Source organism: Puma concolor, chromosome C2 (genome assembly GCF_028749965.1).
Source record: "Puma concolor isolate L17-30 chromosome C2, mPumCon1.1.hap2, whole genome shotgun sequence".
Taxonomy (NCBI): domain Eukaryota; kingdom Metazoa; phylum Chordata; class Mammalia; order Carnivora; family Felidae; genus Puma; species Puma concolor.
In genome coordinates, this window is record NC_141675.1 from 96862013 (window position 1) to 96870975 (window position 8963).

The window sequence follows — 8963 nt, forward strand, 5'->3', positions numbered from 1 at the left end:
GGAAGGACCATGCATTGGTGTATGTTGATAAATAGTTTCTGAGGTCCCTTCCAACTCTATAGGCCATGTGGTAGTAGGTGGTGAGCCATTGTATTGAGGGATGATGAAAATTCTGGATACTGGAGCAGCTCTTTATAGTTGAATGTACTATTATTGTGTATAATCCTATTTAATCCTCATAATAACCCTATGAAGAAGACAGGAGAGGTTGGTGTAATTTTCTTCACTTCATATATGGGAAAATACTGAGCATCAGAGAAGTTAAATGTCTTTATCAGGACACATTTAGAAAGCTGGAAAGCTGGAACTCACACCTTGTTTTTCTGACTCCATGCCCTGGCATTTTGCATCATGGATAGTCATGCATGTTTCTGTTCGTGTCTGAGTACCATTGAAACACTTGAAAGACCCCCTTTTCCTTGTTAGCCTCCCTCCTTTGTTCATTCATGCCACATCCACTTGATTCCTTCTGCAGCCACTAAGCACAATGTTGCAATGTCTGCATGCAGTGGTTGATAACCTAGAGTGAGACTAAAAATTGGAAAGAACGTTGCCACTTCACCCCTGACCTCACCTTCCTCCAAATTTTGCTCTGACATCCAAAGTAAGATGAATGCCCAGGGCAGGTACCATCCTGTTATTTTCTGTGTAGCGATGGCATTCTGAAAGGTCATGGAGTAAGAGGAGGAGCATTTCTTGCTATGAATTACTCTTGAGATGAAAAGTGCTTTTTAACCTAAATCTTTGGTTCTGTAGTCATCATTCACTTGGTGACTAATTGAGGTAGCTATGACTGGGATGGTAGCAGGAAGCCCAATGAGAATGGGCTTCCACCTTGCTGTAATTTACCTCCATCATGAAAGGAGGGAAGAACATGCCACACGTATTTAACAGCTAAGCAAAGCATTTTCAGATCCGTTCTTTTTTACATCAAACGTGAGACATACATATCCTAGGAAAGATATTAGTTACCATTCAGTTCAGATCACTTCAGAATTTTTTTTTCATTTTTCAAGCTTAATTCATGCTGTAGTTTTTTCCATTTACTGCAACGAATACTTTATTTACTTTCTTTAAAATAAACACCATTAGCTGGTGGAGGCATTGGATTTTCTCTTTATTACATCTCCCCAAGGCAGTAAAACAGAACACAACACAACAAAACAACAACAACAACAAAAGTAGATGTGAGTACTATACTTCCAAGACTGGCATATGCTGGAACTTTCTTTCCATTTGTCCTGCTGGGAAGTAGAAAGTTGAACTACAGCATTTGAGGGGGTCCTCCTCAGTCCCGTATTTTGGCCATTCACCATGTCCCATTGTCGTTTTTTCCTGTTACACAGTAAGACCGACAAACTAGTTGTTGTAGAACACATTAGCTCAGTTTATATGTGGTTAGGCAGGTTATAAACATATCAGAAGTCAGAATGATTTGTGGAAAAGACAACACCAAGTGAGTGGAATCATCAGTGGATTTCAAAAGGAGAGGTTAATCTTTGTTTTATTCCATCTTTCATTTTTTTATTCATTAAATGCTGAACACCATATAGTGATTATAAAGAAAAATTATAAAACTTTGAGTGCTTCTAGTAACTTACAGCCCTTCATGGAAGACATACAAGAAATAAGACAATGAACTCTGTGTAGTACTAGATAGGAATTCATGTGTTTGAAAGGCAGAGAAGAAGGGACCCTGATTATATTTTAGGAGAGCTGAAGGATTTCCCCAGAGGTAGAATCATTTGTATAAAGTCTCAGAGAATGAACTCATGAGGCAGATTAAGGAAAAGGAGTCTTTCCAGACAGCAGGATAAAGAAATTCATGGACGCGTAAAGGAGTGTGCCATGTTCAAGACAGTTTGGTGTGACTGAAGCAATATGTACACCTGAAACAGTGGCAAAAGTATTTTGAGAGCTATGGAGAGGTGACTGTTAAAACTCCTCAGATGTCTTATGAAGGAGTTTTGATTTCAGTTTTGATGAGAGGTGATCTGGAGAAGTTTTTAGGTTGAAATGATTTGAAAAGCTATCATGCTGTAGCATCTGATAAATGTAAGTAGCAGCTGGTAAATGTCCCTGTCTTCAACTTGCATTCTGTTTAAGGTGAGGTTGAGACACCCAGTTTCCAGAGCTTGGATGGGATGGATATAATCCATCTGCATCACTGTGCTGAAAGAGTAGACTCAACTAGATGAAAAAATGTAAAAAAAAAAAAAAAAAAAAAAAAAAAATCATTTCATTACCTTTAAGGAAATCTTAGGAGCTATCTAAGGCTATCACAATGGGGCTGGAGAAGTGAGAAACTGGAGAAGAATGGTATGGGGAAAGAAGTGGCAGTACTTTGACCATGACTCCGTGAACCATGCAGAGTCAATGGTAAATGATGAGACGATTATTCTGAGAAATGTAAGTTGGGATACAGGAGATAAGATTTCCTACTCTGAAAAAAAAGCAGACATATAAAAGAACTGTGGTACAAGAGAAACAGCTTAAAATCCTATATTCAGCTGAAGTTGATGGCTTACAAATAGTTCAAAGTATCTAATTGTCCTTGATGTTTCTATGGCAGTATTTGTGAATTAGAATTGTGTGTAAGATGGCATTGTGGGAACAAGAGGGGACCTGTAAGTTTTTGTTAATAATAAACATAATTTATAAATAAATATTAATAATAGAAGTATATATGTAAATAATATAAATAAGTAATAGAATATAACAGTCTTGATTATTATACACAATAATGTAATAAACTATAACAGCCTATGGTAAGCATATTACATATAGTATCTCATTTAATCATCACAACTGTAGGAGGGAGGTAGTCTCATAATTATCATTTTTATGGAAAAAAAAACAAAAACAAAAACAATGTAAGAACTAGTAAGGGCATATGATTGCCCAGTCTTGGACTATCAAGTTGCATAAAAAAAATTTAGATCCAGGCTTCAGTCGAAAAAAAAAAAAAAAAGGGTCTAATGTAGGTGTGTGAGGCTGACTTGTGTATCAGTAATAACCCACAGAGCATCAGGCAGACTATCATCATGAAGCTCCCAAGCAAAAGCCTTTATTGTTCCCCTAAATTGTTTCTTTAAGAAGTCTAAACTTATTAGGCCAGAAAGAGACAGGCAGATCGAGAGAGAGGAGACACAGAAACTTAAGTCTATAAAGACTTCAAAAACTACCATGTAACTAGAGTGTATTTATTCCATCACAGGTCATAAGGGAAGTATTAATTTGTAGTTTGGAAGATAGAGCCACCCTTAAAGCAACCCTTAAGAAAATAGCCCGGATGATTCTGCAGGGACTTCTACTAATGAACTGCCTTTACTCACTGGAGATGTACCTAAAAGTGGCCTCCAGGCTATACTCATAGGCATTGGCACTGACATCCCGGTGTTGAAACAGAAAAGCTGGCTGTAGACTGCTGCGTGAACTTTCCTCACTAAGAACTGGAGGGTGGTAACTTTGATCTCTCTGTCCATCTATCTGTACACATAGTTTTTGGCATCTTGGTTTCACTAATAGTGGAAAGTGATTTTTTTTAAGGTATACTTACTTTCAGATATGATGTCAAAGTCTACCCTGTCTTCTTCCTCCCAGTGGTTCTTTTTCTAAGACTTACAGTAAGAAAATAAATGTGCTCTAATATCTTGGCTCAAATCCAAGCCAGGAAATTCTATTAGGTTTTAAAAATTAATTTCTCCAACAGTTCCAATTAGATAAGATATTCTTCTTCCTCCCTTCTTTAGATATCCTAGTATCTTCCTTTGGATTCAGAAACAAAAATGTACTTGTTAAGAAATACATTTGACAACGAGGGGATTCCAAGATTCTGTAGAAATGTGAGGTTAGTGCCGTATTTCTGTGAAACTGTATAGCCCAACCTCTGGCCTTTTAGGGGAAAAATAATGTGCTCTTTCCACAATCAAAATATCCAGTGGTGCCATTACTCCCAACACAAGGAAGTAAACACATAAATAAAATATTAGTGGTGATTATAACAGCATGTTCTATTTAAGTCTGTTATCACTTTCAGTACCTTGAACAATGCATCCTGAAATTCACCAAAGTCATCTGTGCATACCTCTTTCTGCAGGAAATTTGTACTCATTGATCTTGAGACTTAAAAGGAAGCATTTGAACTGTATTTGGCTATCATTATGGAGTATCTTCCTTATGTTACATATACGGAATTTACTTTTCCAGATTTTGCTATGCCTGTCTTCCTCTTTTCCCACCCTTAAACAAGGATTTTGTGAAAAAAGAATGTTTTGAGAGAAATTAGAAGTGATAATGGAAGGAAAGGATACTCAGTACCTTAGCAGGAAAGATGTACCAAATAGAAGCAATAATGGAAGAGGATTATGAGAAAATGAAACAGATAAATTTACAGAAACACCAAATAATTCTTTCCATGAATTTCTTTATCTCTTTCCATTATTCTCTTTGAAGAGTATGAGCCATGTAATTCTCTTTGTCTTTCTTGTCCTCCACTGAATCTCCAGGACTTCTAAAACAAATCAAGTCAAGAATTAGCCTTTTAAGCGTGAAATATACCTATATGCTATGCTGTACATGTCCTCTATGAATCATTCTGTGGAAGAAGTTTGGGAGATATGCATGTCTCCAATCCTCAGGTACCAGCTCAACTCAGGAAGTGCTAGCAGCAGCCCCCCTCATTTACTGTGATGGTCTTTCTCTGGCTGAAATACTATTTTCCTACAGCCTTAGGTAGAAACAAGTGCTTCAAATAGCTTCTTTATGCACTATACAGCAACAGCACAATAATAAACCTAGCACAGTGGCAAGGTTATAGGCCCAGAGGAAAGAATGGTAAAACATAATTATTTGTGAGTAACAAAGTAATTCCATGGCCAAAAGCTGTCAAAATATGCTAAAACTAAATCACAGGGGAAAATATCAAGAAAGCAAGGCAATCTTGGGTTCTTAGAACCTTTCTTATCCAATTTTACCCAAGGCTGCTTCTCCCACAGAACTCTGAGCTGCTGGTTCCCTGCCATCTCATCACCCCTCGCCACAGCAGTCATGACAATAACAATGGCGACCATTTACTGCATGCCTAATCTATGCCAGGCAAGGGACACTGTTCCCACTAATCCATCCCTTAGCCCCGCAAAGTTGGTACATTGATAGTTGGTATCATTGTACAAAGACTTTTAATAGCTTGTCCAAGGTCACAAAGGGAGGTGTTAGAAGACTTATAATCCAACAGGGCAGCCTAACTCAAATTCAGTCCTTGCCTTGACTCAAAAGGACAGTGCAGACAACCCACAGGTCTTTGATATCTTCCCACTGTCTGTAAGTAGCTCTGCTTTAAATGCATTTTCTTCAAGAGAAGGAGAATCCTAAGAGGGGAAAAGGATTTTCTTCTAAGGCAGTGTTTTTGAACCTTCGTTGATGTTGCCATACCCTATGATTATCCTCCTCTCATGAAATTTTAACACAATGATATACTCTGTGTGTGTGTGTGTGTGTGTGTGTGTGTGTGTGTGTGTGTACACAATATACTGTGGCCCATTAGAAGACTACAGATTACAACAGCTAAGATTATAAGGGCACCTGGGTGACTCAGTCAGTTAAGCATCTGATTCTTGATTTCGGCTCAGGTCATGATATTACAGTTCATAAGTTCAAACCCCACATGAGGCTCCATGCTGACAGTGTGGAGCATGTTGGGGATTCTCTTTCTCTCTCCTCTCTCTCTCTGCCCCTGCCCTGCTCACTCTCGTGCTCTCTCTCACTCTCAAAATAAATACATAAAAATAATCAATTAAAAAAAAAAAAAGATGGTTTTACCCTCTTGGGGCTGATAATGCCCCTGTTGAGAATGTATGTTGCTAAAGTGACAAAGCACATGGTTGAAGCTCTCCTGTTTTTTTTTTTTTTTCTTTAATGTTTTTAATGTTTATTTTTGAGAGAGAGAAGAGAGAGACAGAGTGCAAACAGAGGAGGGGCAGAAAGAGAGACAGATAGACAGAATCTGAGGTAGGCTCCAGGCTCTGAGCTGTCACTACAGAGCCTGATGTGTGGGACTTGAACCCACAAACCGTGAGATCATGACCTGAACCAAAGTTGGAAGTTTAACCAACTGAGCCACCCAGGTGCCCCTGAAGCTCTTCTTTTATTCAGAGCACCCAACAGTGACCACAGAGGTCTTCTTCCCCTCCTACCCACCTGGAAGATGAAATCCATTGTGGAAGAATCTCATTGGTGAGCTCCCACGGGGGATAGACTTAGTAAAGAAAGGGAACTCTTCAGAGAATCCTGAGCCCTTGCAGACCCCTCACTTGGGACCATGTAATGTCAGAGAAAGCAGAGCAAGCAACGATACAGTTGTATGATCAAACCCATTGATGGACATTAATTGTTTTTCTTGTAATGATTCATTGATGTATAATTTGATAGTGAATCTAGAATTTTATATAAACCTTGGGCTGAGCTATCCAATTAAGAATATAGAGGCTCAAAGGAATCCAAACACATGACTGGATTTACTAAGAGACCAAGATGATTTTTAGCAGAGGGACCAATTAAAATCTCCTGGAAAGTGAGAAGAGATTTAGCTTTAGATTGAATTAGCCTTTATTAAGCACCACTATACACCAGGTATTGGTGGGGATGTTTTTACGTTATCATATATCTAAGCTTCAGAATAGCTCTCAGAGGCAGATGGAATCATTCACCTTTTACAGCCCAAGATCTTGAAACTCAACACATATTCTTAGCCTACTTGTACAAGATCGTACAACTGTCGAGCAGCAGGATAAAGAGCCACGGCCAAACATGCCTCATTAAAATTCCAGCTCTTACTTTGTTTGTGGTTACAGTTTTTCTCCTCTTTATACGAATCTGACATATTAAAATGTACTTTTATACAAACAACACATTTTATAACAAATCACCAAAATATTAGCATTAATATATATTTAAAAATTGCATCACACTTATTTAGAGAATTTGACATTAACTTATATTGTTTATACTTTTTAAATGAAGAACTTCAGAAAACCATACATTTTAAAGGTGTCTGAACTGCTGACTGGCAAGGAAAGATGATTTTTTATTTTTTTTCCAAGCCTCTTCTATTCTCTTAATTTCTTTTTCCTTTATCTAAAACTGTCACAGATCAAAACTTAGAACAAAGGAGCAGAATATAAATTACTGTGCTTGGGTGTGGGATCTAAGCTAATAAGAATATGTCTTAAATTGACTATAACATGCAAAATTTGGGAAGAATAATCCTAAGCATCTCTGCTCATTGCTCATTCCGTGGAAAGCAGTATACTGTACTTGGATTTTCTTAACTCTTCATATCCTGACTAAACATCACAGAGAATAGCTGCTTAGAAAAACAGAATTGATTCATTTGGCAAATAATAATAAGCAAATAAGATGTGCCAGGCTTGTGTTAGACTCTGGCTAGGTAGAAATATGTTACTTAGACAAGAATCCCTGCCCTCAAGGAGCTATAGTACAGGTCTAATGAAACAAGAGGTATAAATTAAACAAACAAAAAACAAGTCCATAAATATCTACATTTCTCATGGAATCTGTGCAGATGGGCCCTGATTGTGGATGGGAACTTGGCCATGAGCTAAGAAGGAAGAGAGGCTGAAGCCTAAAGGAACAAGTAGGCTCTGAGGAAGAATGGGCTTGACAAATTTGAGGGAAGAAAGGAGGAGAAAGTGTCTGGAGTGCTGTAGGCAAGGGGAGAACAGCCTGGGAGACGCTGGAGAATCCAGGAGGACCGACTCAGGCAGGCCATTGAAAGCCTGAGATCTTATTCTAAGAACTACGGGGAACTTTTAAAGGAGTTTAAACCAGAGAAGAGGAGGATCTGCTTTATATATGTAGAAGCTTCCTTTGGCTGACTGAATCAGGAGAATAAGGCAATATGGATACCTGTAAATAGTCTATCGTATTGCAGCATCTAGATATAATAGGCTGGTTGGCTATACTGGTGTGGTAGCCAAGGCAAATGGAAATGACTCAAAGACTGATCTTCAGTTGTGTGAGGGAGTAATTCCTGACAGCTCTAGCTGGTGAAAGACAAAAATATCTAGGATCACTGTAACCACTCTAAGGCCAGCCCACATTGGAGCAGACCCTACTTTTACTAGGACAAAATTAGCATGTGGCTGTTAATCTCCTAGTTCTTTTGATTATTTGTATTCTTTGAGATTTTAGTTCCCTTAAAAGTAGTCTTGAGTGTGTTTTTTTTTTTCAGAAAAAAAATACAAAAATAAAAAAACAAAAAAACTCCTATATGTAAGTATCAGGGATAAGGTTGGAGGAGAGGTATATAGATCTATTGATTTGCCCCACGGCTATTTCTTCATAAACACTATTCTTTTTTTTTTTTTTTTTTTTTTTTTTTTTTTCAACGTTTATTTATTTTTGGGACAGAGAGAGACAGAGCATGAACGGGGGAGGGGCAGAGAGAGAGGGAGACACAGAATCGGAAACAGGCTCCAGGCTCCGAGCCATCAGCCCAGAGCCCGACGCGGGGCTCGAACTCACGGACCGCGAGATCGTGACCTGGCTGAAGTCGGACGCTTAACCGACTGCGCCACCCAGGCGCCCAACACTATTCTTAAGATATATGACATCAGATGGTTTTTAAAAACAAAAGAAAGCAACGTACTTGATTTCTCCCACCACAGAAGCCTAGCCTAGAGAATAAAAATTCCTGCCATACTATACTAGGAAAAACAATGGGAGGGATGAATGTTAACAGCTTCTCCAACTGAAATATAAACACTGGCATGCTACGTGTGTTTGCTAATAGGCGCATTTGGCAGAAGTATACTGTGAAAGCAAAGGGATGAAGCAGATGACGACTCTTGGGACAGAATACTTCCTGCTTCTTCTGGGGTCTCCAACTGATTGCACTTTCTGGGCAACAGCCTGCGGTCTAGCCTTCACCTTTACCTGCCTCC

General features: G+C 38.6%; 1 long non-coding RNA gene across 1 annotated transcript; it reads right to left on the minus strand.

The window, feature by feature from the left end:
- Positions 1-1100: 1100 nt before the first annotated feature.
- Positions 1101-4509, minus strand: LOC147577437 (uncharacterized). The gene is made up of 2 exons (XR_015240294.1): positions 4395-4509; positions 1101-1335 (listed from the first exon to the last, which is right to left on the minus strand). It is a non-coding gene; the product is annotated as an uncharacterized LOC147577437 (long non-coding RNA).
- Positions 4510-8963: the final 4454 nt, after the last annotated feature.